General features: G+C 37.9%; 1 pseudogene; it reads left to right on the top strand.

Moving 5' to 3' along the window:
• Positions 1–402: 402 nt before the first annotated feature.
• On the top strand, positions 403–836 carry LOC142849078 (large ribosomal subunit protein eL27-like; annotated as a pseudogene).
• Positions 837–18,663: the final 17,827 nt, after the last annotated feature.

Genomic DNA, 18,663 nt, shown 5'->3' with positions numbered 1-18,663 from the left:
GTGTGTGAAAAATATAATTCCATAAGTGATATTTGATAATAGTATCAAAACGCTAATAAATAATACTTGGTGCTATTTCACTCCATATATAAAATTATCCAGAGCCAGCAATATGGCACAGTGACCAAAGCCACTTGCTGTCAAGTTTGATGGTCTGAGTTTGGGCTCAGGGACAATTGGTGAAGAAGGGAGGGTGATACATTAGATGATTATGAGTGAGTGATGTAGAGTCCATATCTTTATTTTGCATGTGTTTGTTATGAATTTTGTGCTACTGTATAATGTTTGTTCATGCAGGCAGTTTATTTCCCTCATGATTTCTCTGTACTTGGTACTCCTCTTATTTCTAAGGATAATACAAGTCCTTTCCTTTCTGCTGGGAACTGGCTGCTCGCTGTCGAAATGGGCAAGTTCAGGAAACCCGGGAAAGTGGTGCTCGTCCTGGCTGGACGCTTCTCCGGAGCAAAGCCATCATCGTGAACAACATTGATGATGGCACCTCAGACCGCCCTTACTGCCATGCCCTGGTAGCTGGAATTGACCGCTATCCCTGAAAAGTGACAGCTGCCATGGGCAAGAAGAAAGTTGCCAAGAGATTCAAGATCAAGCCCTTTGTGAAGGTTTATAACTACAACCACCTGATGTCCACAAGGTACTCTGTGGACATCCCCCTGGACAAAACTGTTGTCAACAAGGATGTCTTTAGGGACCCAGCCCTGAAACGCAAGGCAAGGCGGGAAGCCAAGGTCAAATTTGAGGAACGATACAAGACAGGGAAGAACAAATGGTTTTTCCAGAAACTTCACTTTTATGTATACTTTTGTTTACATCTTTAAAAGTTTAAAAAATAAAACAAAACAAAAAAAGGATAATACAATACACAGAACTTGCATTCTAGTGGAAGAATAGAAGAATGAATGAATTAAATAGTAGATAAATATGTGTTAATGTGCAAAAAAAAATTAAACAATGGCAGATGCTTATAACAACTTTAACAGAAAGAGACAGTAGTGGCAACAGGTGAGGGAGGGGGTAAAGGATGCAATTGTAAACAGAGTGAGGAAAGACTCCCTGAGAAGGCAGCACATGAGAAAAAGCCTGAAGAGTGTACAGAATAGATCACAGCAGCAGGAACAAGGCCCCCAAGGTGCTAGCACTCCAGGCATGATGAAGCAGAGAGGTGGGGAGGAGCACAGATCACGGACAACCCTGGAGGCCGGTGTCACACCTTTGGCTCCTAATTGTAATAAGATATGAAGGCACGGAGGGATTTGAAACAGAGTCATGCCTTGATCTTATTTACATTTTAATAGAATTGCTCAGGGTCCTGTGTTGAGCATAAATTTAAGAAGTCCAAGGTGAGAGCAGGGAGATAAGAAAAGACCCAGATAAGAGAATGTTGGATTGGACCACTGGCCTGGCTGTGAAGTGTGAGAAATAATCATATTTGCGGCATGTTCTGAAGTTACAAATTATTTCATGGACGTCAGAATATGAGAGAAATAGAAAGGAGTCAAAGATGGAACTGCTTTTACAGAAATGGGAAGAGTACGAGAAGGGGAGCCCTGTGGAGGCACAGAAGGGGAGCCCTGTGGAGGCACAATCCAGCAGGGCAGGGGGAATCCTGCAACTTCTAAACACTTGATTCTCTGAAGACTAGGCAGTGATCTGACAGTCACTGAAGCATTCCATTTCTTACAAGTGGATCTCTGCAAGATGCACCAAGCTTTATTTCCTCACCCAAAAACTTGTTTCCCAAGGAAGTAATAGAAAATTTAGAAAGAAACAAAGAGGAAAGAAATTGCACCTCTGCTCCCACAGAAGGAAAGAAAGAGGGGCTCTTAGAAGCTGAATTATTTGTGTCCTAAATGCAACTCAAAATTCCGTGTAGATCAGGAGAAAAAAGTTGAGAGAAATCAGTTAGTACAAAGAGGTGATGGAAGCTGGGGTCCTTTGTGGAGATGATTCAAAAGGATGAGCAGGGGGAATGGTGGACAGAAGAGAAAGAGGAAGTGAAGGAATCAGGATGAATAAAGCAATGGCTTTTCTATGTTATTTCAAGCACTTAGAGTGAAACAATGACCAAAGGACCTTCTCCTAATATTTTACACAAGTTTGTCTGATGTGTGTTGAGTTCCCAAAGACATTATTCCACTTGCTTCTCCTCACCATACTTGGCTAAGAGTAATGCAGTCGTAACTGACAATGAAGATGTTTTAAAAACATGAAAAGAAAGAAGACACTTAATGACCCATTATGCCACTGAATGCTCTTGGACCTTTCTTACAAGTTCTAGAGTCTGTGAGAGATCGTTTTTTATGACCCAAGTCAGTTATTCTATTACTTGACTCATAACACATCCTACTGGAAGCATTTTCCATGTACCAATGAGTCTCTTTGTGACAGCTGTGTGCTCTTAATATTAGCATACATGCTATATGCTATATTATTTTATAATACAGTTTGAGAACCACTGCTTCTGAACCTTAATGAACAGGAGAAAAATGGCTCAAAATTTTTCACTTGATCCCCCTAAACTCTGGCTACCAAAAGTAGATGCTCTGAGAGCAGTGAGAAACAGCTTCATTTTAAAAGACCTACGCCTTGGGAGCTCAGTCAACTGGACCTTGGGAAGAACAGAAGGAGGGAGAATAAGACCAAGGAAGTCAGGACCACCAGGGGTTGGTCCACCCACTGAGACAGTGTGCCTGAACTAATGGGAACTCACCAAAGCCAGCTGGAATGGCAGTGAATGAGCATGGGATCAAACTGGACCCCTGTGGTTGACACTTGAGGTAGACAGAGAAGCCAATGATAATGGCACTGGGATTTGTCTCTATGGCATGTACTGGTTTGGGGATCCTAGTATATTTTGGATGCATACCTTCCTAAGCCTGGATGGAGGGGGGAGGGCCTTGGACTTCCCACAGGGCACTCTTAGGACTGGAGGGGGAAGGGAAGGGGGAGTGAGGGAGCATGAGGGAAGTGGGAAGAGGGGAGGAAGTGAAAATTTTGATTCCTAGTATTAATAAAGTAATAAAAATAGAAAATAAAAGACCTATGCTAACATCCCAGAAATTTAAACAGGAAACCTATGGACATGATCATAAAGAGCTTGAAGCACCTATGTGGCCTATGCCACTCTTTCAATATCCTAAGACTAATTATTCATGAGTAATATAAAACTTAGCTATTTAGAGCATAGGGAGGTTTGTTCCCTGGCTACAGGCTGGAGAACAACCCAATCCCTCAATATCCTATATTACAGTCAAAGTTAATTTCACAGTAACTGCTAATACCATTTCTATACTCATATTGTAACTACTTTACCTGTAATCCCCAATCTGGGTCCTTACTGCTAAATTTATACATTAGGTGCCGGCAGCAGTTAGGGTTGTTAAGCATGGTCAATCACATTCCATAATACTCTAAATTTAAAACATTTGAAACTAGTTAAATGGTTATGTCTAGCATTTGATTTTTAAATGCAGCAATAAACTCCTATTGCTTTCCTGACTGATATAACATGCAATACCCCTGTATATTCTAATGTCATTATATATACACGTGTGTGTGTGTGTGTGTGTGTATCTTCTTTTGAAAGGAGAGCAGCTTCTGTCAGATATTTTAAATAAAAATTCAACCCCAAGGTCATCAGAGTGCTTCAGGAACCTTTTAGAATTAATTGAAATGCAAGCTCCTTCTCTAAAATGATTTGAAGTCTTTCCCCAAATATACAAGTTGTCTGGAAGCATAACTTACCATTGTGCAGACTGAGAGATTATACAATTATCTGTGACAGCTGGAGCTCAGGGATACACCAAGCAAGACCTGCACACCGCCAACTCTGGGCTGACAGGTACGGGAATAAAATTGGACATAGTTGAGGCAGCTCTCCTTTACGTCTATAGTGGAGCCCCAGGGTGTAAAATCCACTGAGAACCCTTGCAGAACCATATTCTGAACTACATCAATTTACATCCTTCATTTCTTTCAACTTTGAAAAGAGGCAACTAAAACTCGGGGAGGACAAAGCATTTTCTCACAGTTCTACATGAAGGATATCCAACTCTCTGACTCCAAGGATTCTTTCTGACAGAGCATATTTATGGTAACATATAAATGATTTACCTACTTCTTGAAAAAGATGGACGATATAAGCCTACATCCCAATGTGTAAGAAGGAACAAACACATCTGCCGCATTCCACCCTAAGTTTTAGAAGGTGGATTCTAATTGTTGGACAGTTCAACCAAACCACAAATGGTTTCCTTAACCTCATGAACTGTTCCACTTCCTTTTCTGGGCAGAGGGGCCTAAAGGAAGAGAAAGATTCAATCAGCCTTTTACACAGAGCATAGAGGGCACCAAGACAGCCTTGCACATTAACCCAATTCCTGTCATTCTCCTCACACTAAGGAGAAGTAGATATTTGTCGCAAGGATGACTCTGAGTCAGGATGGTGAGGTAATTGACCTACTGATTACAGAACTATTTAGGTGCAATTGAAATTAAAATTCATTTTTGCTTGACCCAAAACAATTGCTTTTCCTGGCATAAATTCAGGATATATTTACTGAACCCTCCATATTCTTTGAGGGAAGTTTTCAGATAGAATCTCAGGCAACAGGAAACCTCCCAATCCCCATGTTGTAGACAAATGACAAATGCTTCCTTCAGTTCTAATTTATAGTGAAAAACATATACTATATCACTTGAAGAGTCCATTTTCAGCTAAGCACTTTTAACTCCTATGCCTCCCCCTATCTCTCTGCTACAGAACTCTGTGGTTGAGTTTTACCAGTGTTAATTTCCCCTGGGCATCTTCCTGATGGATGCACGGTGAATAACTAAAGTTAGAGAAGGAAATAATCCACCAAGGAAGATGTCTACATTATTATGTCTGAGAAGTTAACTGTGACTCCCTTATTGCATATATGTCTTAAATCAAAATATTAGTTATAGATTGACCAACTTTAAATATTACATGTGTGTTTTCATGAAGAAACTGCTAAATTGCATACCATCCCTTCTCTTACAAACTTCTGAAATTCTAAGCTGTATTAAAGAGCCTACTTCATATACAAAAACAGGAAATCTTTGTTACATTTCCTTCATCTTAATAAGATTCCCTGCAGTTCTCAGTTTGGTCTTTATCAATGCACATTCATTCAAAATAAAAAAAAAAAGTGTAGATATCCAGATACAGTTAATCTGCAATGATTGTCAACAGTGCCCAATTGATTTAATGCCCATTAAAATTCTATTTTGAAATATAAAACATTCCAACAAGTAATAAATAAATGATCAGCCACCTAGCATAACCAGAAAACCACATTAATTATAAATTATTCAAAATGAAATAGTGTCTCAGCAAAAACATCTTTAGATCATCTCTAAGAATTAGGTAAATACGAAAGAAGAAAAATCAAGGTTTCAAGTTATTTGTCAGGTCGAACTGGTGCAATGTTTTGAACACCTGGTTAGGAGTTAGTGCTCAATAGAAAACAATATTGAAACAAGTCCTGGTGCTTATATTGTTTTTCTTATATTTGATTGAAGAAGAACAATTCTGAGGTCATCTAGAAAAAGCCTAAAAAGTGATTTATTCTGAGGTTTTATGTTAAAATAAATCACCTTATCAGGAAGCTAATGTGTAGCGTGTTTGGATGAACCTTGATACACCTAAAGATAGATTTTTTTAAAAAAAATAACAATAGTGTTTATGAAGGAAAGAAAAATTCCAACATATTTCAAACAATTAACTCTTTAATATTTTCTCTCTCCTTTCTTCTTTCCCATCCTTATTCTACCGCATTCTCTTCTCAACCTTAATATATAGATGAGTGATGATTGATTGATAGATAGATAGATAGATAGATAGATAGATAGATAGATAGATAGATAGATAGATAGATAGATGGTAGATGACAGAAAAAAATAATCACAGACACATAGAGAGGCATGATAGAGTTATAGACAGAAACATTTTGGATGGATGGATGGATGGATGAATAGATGGATGAATAGATGAATGAAGACCATAAAGTCTAGAAATACTGTACATCTGCCATATGTGAATTACTAGGTGATATGTCATAATCTTGTGGATTGGATCCAGTGGTATGGAATGGGTTATGTGCTACCCAGAACATACTCCTTTGATTATAATCCCTCCCATGTGATGAAATGAGAGGTTTGTTTAAAAATATGATAAGTTAACTGATGCATATTAATGTGTCACATACTCATACTAGGGATGATGAAAGTCATGTTAATATATGATGAGCACTATAATTTTTCCCAATACATGTACATACTAATAACTGTTTCCTTATGGAAACTAACTTCCCCATGTTCCTTGGGAGTGGCTTAACCACCCCAATATGGTGGTTCGTTATATATCTGGGCTTCAGACTGCTTGGTTAGAACTATGAGAGCATGAATCAGTGATTAACTCTACTTCTGCCATTGCAATACAAGAAAAAGCTTATCGGAAAAACCTGAGAAAGAAGTGTTCCCCCTCTTCTGAAAATTTTATAGAAATATTTTTAATCTTCATCTTGACAAGAGAACAAGGAGCCCTGTGAATACCTGGCAGCAGCATTAGTTAAGCCCGGAGAAATAGGAGTAAAGTTGACACTATTAAAGACATATTAGGAAGACACATCTGTCTTTGATTAACTGAATTAGGTTCTATAACAGACCAGGGCCAAGGAAACTTCACCTTTTCACTTCCTGCTGCCAATTAGAAATGGAAGTTTTCACATAGAACCAAATCCATTCAAAATAAGTCTCATTTTAACCCAAAATATTTAGTGTCTACTTTTGCAAAAGCAACAAAAATTCATAAAAAAGTAAAAATCCATAGGTCTATACCATACCCACTCAGTAAAAGAAGAGGAACCTGGCATTACTCATCTTTGGTCAAGTTCACAATGGAAACAAAATATGTATATCCTAGGTCTCCTGGCTGTGACAACACAAGGTTATGTCTCATTTATATTGCGCACCAATTTTTGGTCGTCTCTGTGTTTATCTCATACTGTGAGCGTTATTAAAGCAAAAATAAGATAGTCACACAACTACTCTTAAAGTTGTATATGTATGTTCCGTGGAGAAATTCCCTTGATATTTCATTAGCCAGAACAGTCATGTAAGCAAGTCCGTTGTCAAATTAATAACCAAGGGAAGGCATATAAATAATTAAAAACAATATTAGATGATGCTATATGCCCTACCAAGTGTTGTTACTGTCCAACAAACAACACATCAGAATGAAGCATCTTAAAAAATAACAAATAAAGAAACCAAGAAGAAAATGGAGTTGTTTTTGTTTGTTTCTTTGATTGTTTGTGGGGTTTTTTTCTTTTGCTTTTTTGTTATTGTTGTTGTTGTTGTTTGGGTTTTTTTGGTTTGGTTTTCTTCTTTTGCTTGTTTGTTTGTTTTTTTGGTTTTGGTTTTGGATTTGCAAGACAGGGTTTTTCCGTGTAGTTTTGGAAGCTGTCCTGGAATTAGCTCTTGTAGACCAGGCTGGCCCCAAACTCACAGAAATCCTCATGTCTCTGTCTCCCAAGTGCTGGGATTAAAGGTGAGCAACACCACTACCTGTAGGAGTAATATCTTTAATCAGTTTAAAGACAATAATTGATGAGTTAGGATTCTATCCCTAGTGAAGCTATCCATCAATGCCAAATGTAGGTTAATATACTTACCATAACTGGTAGAATTAAAATTATCTTCTTTATATAGTTAAATTTCATTGTCTGTAACTACTATACTTTCATTTATCCATTCACTCATCAATGAACTGAAAATGTATTTATGACGTTAAATGTTCTGAGTGACGGACGCTACAGTGACCATGGGAAGAAAGGTAACAATGTGCTTATTCCAATAGACAAAATTGCCATGAACATATTTGTATGAAGAATATAAAATGTTAATCTGATAGAAGCGTGGCTGGAAGTATTAGCTACCACGACTTGGGATTATGAATAGGGAAAGAGGAAATAACTGAAAAAAATGTTTCAACAATACAACATAAATATATTATAGAGATCTACTCTCTAGCTTAGTGTCTGTAATTAATAGTATCTGAAATTTCGTGAAAGTCTATTTAAATGCTTACTTGGCACCAAAATAATCTTGTCACCTATGAAAAAATAATAAAGAATTTTGGAGATGCTGTATATGTTTATGGAATAGATGAAAGAGATGGTTCTATGCGTGTATATTGTACCCAAACTCATCAAATTGTCTGCATTAAATGTGTACACTTTATAAATGTCAATCATAACATATAAAGTTGTTTACAGAGTTCACCAGAAATAAACTCTGGGTGAATTTTATTTCTAGGCTGGTAGTCTAGTTATTTATTGATCAGTTCTCCCACAAACAAATATAAACTCTGGCTGGGCAGTGGTGGCACATGACTTTAATCCCAGCACTCGGGAGGCAGAGACAGATGGATCTGTGTGACTTCAAGGCCAGCCTGGTCTACAGAGCTAGTTCCAGGACAGGCTCCAAAGCTACAGAGAAACCCTGTCTCGAAAAAACAAAAACAAGAGCAATCAGGGTTCCCTGCCCTGTGGGAAGTCCAAGGACCACCCACCTCCATCCAGGTCTAGTAAGTTGAGCATCCAAACTGCCTAGGCTCCCACAAAGCCAGTACGTGCAGTAGGATCAAAAACCCATTGCCATTGTTCTTGAGTTCTCAGTAGTCCTCATTGTCCGCTGTGTTCAGCGAGTCCGGTTTTATCCCATGCTTTTTCAGACCCAGGCCAGCTGGCCTTGGTGAGTTCCCGATAGAACATCCCCATTGTCTCAGTGTGGGTGCACCCCTCGCGGTCCTGAGTTCCTTGCTCGTGCTCTCTCTCCATCTGCTCCTGATTTGGACCTTGAGATTTCAGTCCGGTGCTCCAATGTGGGACTCTGTCTCTGTCTCCTTTCATTGCCTGATGAAGGTTAATATTCAGGAGGATGCCTATATGTTTTTCTTTGGATTCACCTTCTTATTTAGCTTCTCTAGGATCACGAATTATAGGCTCAGTGTCCTTTATTTATGGGCTGACGAGGGAGGGGAACTTGATCGGGGAGGAGGAGGGAAATGGGAGGCGGTGGCGGAGAGGAGGCAGAAATCATAAATAAATAAATAAATAAATAAATAAATAAATAAATAAATAGAATGAATGAATGAATGAATGAATGAAACAGCTCACGCAAAATTGATCCCAGCACTTGGGATCCCACACCTTTAAACCCAGCACTAGGGAGGTGGAAACAGGGGTGATATTGCTGGGCAGAGAGAGGACTATCAGGTGGGAGGGAACAGAAGCTCAGTGCAGTCTGAGGTTTGGTGGAGATAGATGCAGTCCGGAGGTGCAGTCTGAGGACAGGATCGCATTTTCAGATGAGGATTTAGGAGAAGTAAAGATCTCTCTAATGGCTGGCTGCACTGTTTCTCCGACCCTTCAGCTTTCACTCCCTAATATCTGACTCCGGGTTTTGTTTATTAAGACCAATTAGAATTTGTGCTGCAGAATCTACCCTCTTCTGACCTCTGAGGAACTGCATGTATGAGGTACACATACATACATGCAAAAACTAAATAAATCTTTAAAAATTAAAAAAAAATAAAGAAACAACAACAACAAAAAAAACAACAAATATAAACTCTGAATGAAATGTAAGAGGGAAACACTGCTTGGTGTCATGCCTAACTTTCAAATCTGAAACTAGTAAAATCCCAGAGCCTCTTTGCCCTGATTCAGAGGACTTCTGCTTGTGCTTATGTGGCTCGTGAGGTGGATACTAACAAATGGCCACTTAAAACATGTCCATATTAGTGCAGGAAATGTTACAGCATCAAAGAATATCATACAATGTCAGCTGTATCATGCTTGAAAACCTTAGGACACCTCTAGGAGAAATTGTGTAGTAGTTCACTTCCAAAGCTCTTTAAACAGCATACTTCTTTCATTAAATGCCAGCTAATAATTCAGAAACTAGAACCAGTGCTAAAAACATAAATTTGAAAATTATTTTATTGGTAGTATGATAAAGTCAATGTAACTAAGTGAATAAAAATCTCCATAAAACAATCAGTGTAAGATCAGCAGGGATAAGACAGAATGCAGACAAAATTAGGGTGACAGAACAATTATAGTTATTTGTTAAATATTACAAGTTTCTTAAATATATTTTAAAATATAATTATATTAAAACATTATAAATATTTAAGATATATCAATTATACTTTATTAATGAGGAGGAATATTTACAACTTTCTCCATTCTTTGGCGTATGCCCAATTTTAGTTATTAGAATGTATTTATCTCATACTCCAGACATATGAGGAAGATCAAAAATCTAAACTAAGTTAATTACTGCTATGTTGACTGACGTTTTCTGTCCTGTCCAGTTCCCACAATCATTAAGTTCCAAAGAAATCACACAGAGGTCTACATTAGTTATAAACTGATTGGCCTAGTAGCTCAGTCTTTTTATTAACTTTTACAACATAGATTAGCTATTATTCCTGTCTATATTAGCCACGTGGTTTGGTACCTTTTTTGGTCAGGCAGTCATATTTTGTTTCTTCTATGACTGGGTCATGACTGCAGACTAGGACTTCCTTCCCAAAATTCTCCTGTTCTCAATGACCCACCTCCACTTCCTGTCTGGTTATTCTGCCTATACTTCCTGCCTGGCTGCTGGCCAATCAGCATTTTATTAAAATATAATTGACAGGCTACAAACCATTATCCCACAGCACTACTAATAATGTATTAAATAAGTATATTCTGTATAGACAAAATCCATTAAAAGTACACTAGATATTTGGGTGTTGAGCCTGTGGTGTTCATAAACTGTGTAAGAAACAAGATTAACTCAATAATTGGGAAAAGTCACAAATTCTCTAAATTTTTATATACAAGTTAAATAATTTATATGAACAATATTTTCTCTAGCCTCTGGGAAATTAGAATACCATCATGTATATTCATAATAAAAGATTAAATATAGAGCCATAGAACAGGGGTTCTGAAATCGCACTCAAGACATTCCTCTGCTTGTTCTCTGAATATTTTAGGCTATTGATTTCAACTCCTTTGCCTCTGTTTCTTCAATGTAAAACAATAATAATAACAGTACCTATACCATTATATGGCAGGAATAAATTTAGAATATGCATAACATTTGTATAAGCATGAGGCAATCAGCATCAATAAAACTAGCATTCATTAAAGTAGTGGCATTAAATAAAGATCTATCTAAAGTAATACTATTTTCTAACTTTCCTAATAATAAGAGAGTTCTCTCTTTTAATAATTGCCCTTCAGTCTTTCCCTTTAGAAAACATTTTTAGGCTTATACTAATAAATAACATTAGTCATTCTTTTGAGCATTTGGAACTTAAGAGTTCTCCTGTGCACACTTATATTTCCCATTACAACTCTAAAGATGCTTGTTACTTTGAAGATAATAAAATAAGAGATTAAAGCTTAAGTCAACCAAAGTCATAAAGCTACCAAACTAAATAAAACTAATAATTCCATAGCATATAGTGGCACCTTAAATCTTCCAAATTGACCATATAAACATATCCCATGACATATCATCAACAACGTGACTTGATGTTTCTCATTTATACATAAACTTGGGTTTGACATGTGGGTGAACTAAAACCCAGAGAATGTGGCAAAATGGATTCCTATGGTTTCTGAGATGAAGTGTACCAGGCAACATAGCTGCTGATTTTTTGAAAGCTTTATTTAGAGAATTTTTCTACCATGTAAGAACTTGGAATACTCTGAAATGTGACTGGAGAGGTTATGGCAACATCCTGACCTCCCCAGTTAAACCTCTTGTCAGCAATAACTGTTAAGAGCCAGGAGTGAAAACAAAGCCAACTTGGAAAATTTAGACCAATAGGTCAATCAGTTAGTTCAGTAACAGAGGGTCAGCTGCCAGCATACAGTACAAAGGAATTATTTACATAATTGAACTCTGCATGATGGTCCCAACTATAGAATAAGATAGAATAAAATACTTGATGCTTTAAGTCCCTCGATATGAGGGGGACTGTTACGTAGGAATAAAAGTAAAACACCCAGAAGTAAATTGGTTTTTCTGTGCTGTCCATGAATTTTAGAGTTTGATTTTGTGATAGCACTATAGGTATTATTGTTCACTTGTGAATTCCCAATCCTTTCAAACTAAAATCAAATCTGAATTCTTTATTGAAAACTTAATATTTTTCCCTCTGCCTGGATAACTGACTCATCCCAAATGTTCTGCATTTTTAAGTCATTCAACCAAGGTGTAGAAAGTTCACTTCTGAAGCAATCAAAAGTTAGCAAAGATAGCTATCAAGTTCTAAATGCAAATAAGGGTACTGTGTTTGCCCTAACAAATAACTGTCATTTCAGCAGGAGCAAGTTTTCTTGCTTTCTGAAATAAGTTTGCCAACAAAGTTTACTGTGTAAACCTGGCCAGAATGCCAATGAAGGAAATTCATATCCACTGTGGATTCTGGATTGGGGAATTGTTTTTCTGGAAAATTTTAGTAGGAAAACTGCAATATATAGGAAAGAAGGAGAAATGTGAAAATAGTTCATTTTCCAACATAAATGTAACTTAAAATTCTATTCCCTGTTGGTGTCCTCAATTCCTTAGCATAAAATATACGAGGGGATTAGCACTAAAATATCCTTTATTTCATGTGGGAGCTAAGAGAATGTACATTTATTTGCCATTTGAAGAGGAAAAGCAAAGAAATAGTTAAGGTCAAAGCACTTTTTGAATCAAATTATAACATTTGTTCAAAGAAAACGTAGTTTATAAAGTAGAAAGATGCTTACATCAGAAATAATTTATAAAATGTTTTCATTTTAAATGTGAAATCCACATTATACATAATTATAAATTATAAAGAGCAAAATTTTTATTTGAAGCTCATTTGTTGAAACCTCTTCTTTTTAAGCCTTTTGCTCAGATAGACCAAGGAAATGATGCTACTGCTTTCTGGATTCCTTCCTCACCTTGAACTATGCATCATTTTAATATAAAAATGAAAAATGGGATCAACAGCACTGTGGAAATACATAAAGAAAATGCTCTCTTACTATTCCCTGGGCTAGCTTATTATAAGTCTAAGAATTATGAACTTAGTCTGAAAGCATTTGGCAAAGGATCTGAAAGGCAAAAATTGATCGTGAGAACCCTTTAGGTTTAGAATTTGAAGTTCTGTTTGGATAGCACAACATACTGAACATGGAGAAGTCTAGCTGTTTCCTGTATAGAGCCTTTACCCCTATGTTCTAGCATCTTTGGTACAGTATGGTGCTCAACACATTACTAAAAGAAAAACATAAACACTAACCCAGACACAGATTCTTTGATCTACAGCAGTGTCTTTCCTGCAAGTTATGGAAGGGCAATGGTCATACAAAACTTGTGAGAGTAACCAATCGATATCTGATTTGACTTTAGGCCTCCTCCACAAGATGAAACCTATTCCCACCGTTGCTTGGGTGACAAAGAATTATAGTCAAGATAGCCCAGGGACCTAGGAAAAGACCAAATACTACTTTTGGTCAAAAAAAAAAAAAACCTATAGTGAAAAAAAAATGACTGCTAGTGGCATTCTTCTATACTCATAGATCAGTGCCTTGCTCAGACATCATCAGAGACACTTCCTCCTGCAGCAGATGGGAACAAATACCGAGACTCACTGGCAGACATTGTGCAGAGATGTCTTCATCAAATCCCTCCTCTGGGGGCTGAAGAAACCCTGTGGAAGAGGAGTCAGAAAGTGTAAAAGCCAGCAGAGATGGCAAACAAGACCCTCTAAGTCAAGTGAGCAAAGCTCACTGGAACTCACAGAGACTACAACAGTGTGCACAGGGCCTGCACAAGTCTACACCAGATTCTCTGCGTGTATATTCTGGCTTCCGGTTTAGTGTTTTTGAGATTCTTGAGTGTGCAGACAAGTGAGACCCTTGTGCCTCCTTGTGTCTTCTCCTAGGGTTTTTTCTTCTGCTTGTTTGTCTTGTCCAAATCCAGTGTGAAAGTTTTGTTTTTCCTTATTATATTTTCCTTGGTTACATTTTATTTTATCCCTTAGAAGACTGTCCTTTTCTAAGGATCTAGATCAAATGGGAGAAGGGGAGGAACTGAGAGGAGTAACTGGAAGGGAAAACCAGATCAGGATATATTCTGTAAGAAAAGAATCTACTTTCCATAAAAGGGAAAAATAAAATAGAAATTTAAAAGAGGAGAAACAGGAATTATAGTGCATGAGACGGGTCCACATAAAATCGGAAATGGATAGCAGAAAAGCAGTGATTGACGGAGCAGGAGGTAAATCAACCTCCTATAAAAGAGTTCAATAGTAACAACACAAATTTCCATCAGAAAGCAGAGTGGTAGACGTTAGAAGAGGTCCAGTTGCATATGACTGAGTGCTGACGTGCGGGAAGGATTTACGTCTGATGGGCCAAGACAGGGTCCACATGTTTACTCACACCTCTGGTCCTCAAGGGAGGAGAGAGGTTACTCTGTAAAGATGTTGAACATGAGACTCTCAAGATTCAGAAAAAAAAAATGAAGCCCCAAAGACAAGAATGAGAGGTTTAGGGCATAGATAAAGTTCTCAGTGAGTGTATACTGTTGACATGAACATGGCCTCAGACCCATTGCAATAGCAAGGCCTTCCTTCCCTTGGTTAGAGTGTGCACAGAAAGTGTCAATCCGGCTTTTTCCTAGAAGAGACTCCATGCCTCTATTAGCTAACCTTCCTCTTTGTTCGAGTGCATATAATGAGACCACCATCTTGTTCTGCTGTGTCTAACAAATACACTTAGTTTCCCGGCTCTTGGTGTGTCTCCATTAGAGTGTACCACCCATCCAAATCGCTGCTTTTTCTGTCCGCATCTGTTGTTTCTTCATTCAGGCCAACCCAAAGCCATTCAGGTCACGTATGTGTTGGGGGTTGGGGCTTAAATCATATCTCAAAACTAAAATGGATATTGACTTATATCTAAGTCTTCAAATCTAAAATCTATAAGGAGAGCAGCTAGGTATTCAGATGGAGGCACTGAGTGCAAACCTAAGTTGCCATCCATAGGAAGGGCTGATTCTTCTTGCACTTTAGTTTTCCTCTCGGGAGTTTACACTGAAACAGCAAACAAACACTGTGGTTAAGTTAGGATGTTACCTTATTTCAGGTCAATGAACTGTAGACTTAAGTCACAGTTATAAAATACCTTTACAGAAATGCCTAAGTCATTGTAATGGGCTCTGTCAGAACGAGGGTAATACATAAAGCTTACCTTGAGACTTCCTAGAGCCTATCCTTAGGTATGTGTTTGCTTGCTAGCAATGTCTTCAACCAGATGCATCCATGCCTCAGAATAATAAACCAACAATAATTTTTAACCTTGAATTCTGTACACTACTAAAAGCCCATCATACAAAGACAGATATTGACAATAGTATTTGGATTGATAGGGTCTTGATGGCTTAAAAACAAATCAATGATGAATGGTAAATATTTAAAGAAAGTAAGAAACAGGAAAGGGGGAATCAAAATAAACAAAGCAAGTCATCAGCAAACAGAAAAAAAAACCTCCAGTAAGTAATTTAAAAACTTTTAAAACTATCATGTGCTTGTTTAGATGAATGAGAAAACAAATTGTTACATGAAATAATAACTGCATTCTATGATTGAAGAATTTAAAAAGAATTAGTATTTTTAAATGAACAGTATAACTCGGAATTCAATAGAAGATGTAGGAAAAGGCAAAGTATTTTAATAAAGGATTAAAGAAATCACAAAGAGAGAAAAAATAAAATAAATCCCAAACAATATAAAAACTGTTCCATTTTTTTTTTCAGAACAAAAGAACAAACTATGTGGCCCTCAAAATAAGTGGAGAAAAATTACACCAATGCAACACTGTAAACTTCCATAGTATTATGAATATCAGAATGTCTCAAGTTTTCAGAGAAAAATAACTTCTTACAAAAGGCTGGAAACCAAACATGTGACTTCCTAACCCCAGCAATAACGTGCACAAAGCAATTGCATCCATGCCTCAGAATAATAAACCAACAATAATTTTTAACCTTGAATTCTGTACAATATTAAAAGCCCATCATACAAAGACAGATGTTGACAATAAAATAAGCATAATTAAAAAGTGTTTTTTTCAGTAATCTTTCTCACAAAGTAAAGACATAATGTTCTTTGTGGAAAGCAACTGAATAAAACAAGGAAGACAGGGGATCCAGGAAGCATGACTCCACACAAAAGATCGCAAAATTCTGACGTCATGAATGGTAAGCAGGGGCCAGACCTGGAGCAATAGTTTGCATCAGGGAAGCCCCAGCTCTAAAGAGGCTTTTTCTGAAGGCTAGTCTCTGGCCGCTAGACTCCCTGGAGAAAGTAAAAGTGACTGGAACCTAAAGTTAGCAAGTGTGCTAAGAGGAGCTTTGCAAACACAAATGGTGTACCATAGCAAACATTATAATAGAACACAGTGCAACAATCTCCTAAAATATTTGCATTTTATCATTACATCAATGCTATCAACAGGGTCGAAATAAAACTGTTTTGCAAAGGTATAAGCTGTGTGATATAACTTAACTTTGACAATATACACATCTATCTGATACATTAAAATTATATTTATTTCCTGATACACAGACATTAAACTTATTGGATCAAGCTGGGCAAAATGGTTTGTGTCTATAATCCAATGCTCAAAAGACTGAAATGAGAGGATAGCTTAGCTTAGGTGATGTGTTTTGTTTTTGTTTGCTTAATTTTTAAAAATGTTTTCTTCTCTCATGTTAATCCCAACTGCAGTCCTCCTCCCATTCACTTCTCCAACCTCCCCCCAAATCCCCTCTCCCCCAGAATAACTCCTCCTCAGATTCCCTTCAGAAAAGGGCAGTCCTCTCAGGAGTATCAACCAAACAAAGCATATCATGTTGCGATAACTAGGTACATCCTCTCATATCAAGAATGGAAGAGGCAACCCAGTAGAAGGAAAGGGGCCCCATAAGTAGACAAATGAGTCAGAGACAGTCCCCACTCCCAGTGTTAGGAGTCCCACAGAAACACCAAACTACACAACTCTAGCATATATGCAGAGAATCTAGGTCAGTCCCATGCAGGCTCTCTGGTTGTCTGTTCAGTCTCTGTGAACCCCAGGTTAGTTGATTCTGTGGGCTGTGTTCTTGTGGTGTCCTTGACCCCTCTGGCTCCTACAGTCCTTCTTCCCCCTCTTCTACAGAATTCGCAAGCTCTGCTTAATGTTTGGCTGTGGGTCTTTGCATCTGCTCTCATCAGTGGCTGGATGGAGCCTCTCTGATGATCTGATGATGATTATGCAAAATTCTGGTCTACAAGTATTATTAGAAATCATTTCATTGACTTTTTTCTGGTTGTGTTTGGTTCTAGGTCTATGGGCTTTCCAGCCTATTGTTCCTGGTTCTCCAGACAGTATCAGAGGTAGACTCCCTTTCACGGCATGGGTCCCAATTTGGTCTAGCCCTTGATGGGTCATTCCCACTAGTTCTGCGCCACCTTTACTCAAGAACATCCTGCAGACAGAACAAATTGTAGGTCAAAGGTTTTGTGGTTGGGTTGATGTCCTAATCGCTCCACTAGAAGAAGGCCAATTGGAGCTCTATAGCCCACATAACTAGGAGTCTTTCTAGGGTCACCCTTGTGGATTCCTGTGGTTTTCCATTGCAATAGGTTTCTATCTCACCTCTGAAATCCTCCCAATTCCAGTCACTGCATTTTAATTTTAAAAAGTAAACAAAACAACTTATATTCTTAAGATAATGTCTTTGTAAGACATTCCTCTTCCTAGCTCGTCTCCCTGCACTAGTTTCTGTGGTGGAATCCAGGGACTTGTGTATGCTGGCCAAGTGCTCTGTCACTGAGTTTCATCCTCAGACCTCTCTTGTGCATCCATACACACATGCGGCTGTGTTTTTGTGAGTGTATGAGCATGTGGGGGTATGTGTATAGACTAGAGATTGATGTTGAATAGCTTCAGGAATTGCTCCTCACCTTTTCAGACCTAATATTTTATTTCAAGTGAGCTTAATTCTCTGTTTCTACAGTGAGAACCTAGCAAATGTAACTGCATACGAGAACACTTCTTGCCTTGTCTAAAGCATGGTCCAGCACTACAAATAATAATGGTTATGATAACTATGACAATGACAATAAAGTCAGGCATGGCACTACACATTTACAATCATATTACTGGATATATAGATGCAGGAGATCACCAAGACTCATTGGACCCCCCCCCCAACTTATCGGGGCAACTCCAGGCCAAGAAAATGTTATTAAATGAGAATAACCTTGACAAACCTCAGAGCACAGATCTTGAAAGAATACCCATATTCTTAACTGTGTTTTTATGGGGTTCCTGGGTATGTGGATATGTAGCTCTCGGCATTTGTATGTGTTTCTGGTATTTTTTCCTTGGCTCTTTTTCCTCTGATTTTTTTCTATTCCTGTTTGCTTTATCCTTTTTACTTTATTATGATTCCTTAGGAACCTGTTTGTTTTCTAACTGGTGATGAAAAGGATGTGGCTTTGGATCGGAGGGAGGTGGGGAAGAACTGGGA

Source organism: Microtus pennsylvanicus, chromosome 4 (genome assembly GCF_037038515.1).
Source record: "Microtus pennsylvanicus isolate mMicPen1 chromosome 4, mMicPen1.hap1, whole genome shotgun sequence".
NCBI lineage: Eukaryota > Metazoa > Chordata > Mammalia > Rodentia > Cricetidae > Microtus > Microtus pennsylvanicus.
The sequence above is the reverse complement of the archived record's forward strand: the minus strand, read 5'-3'. Positions and strand labels throughout refer to the sequence as shown.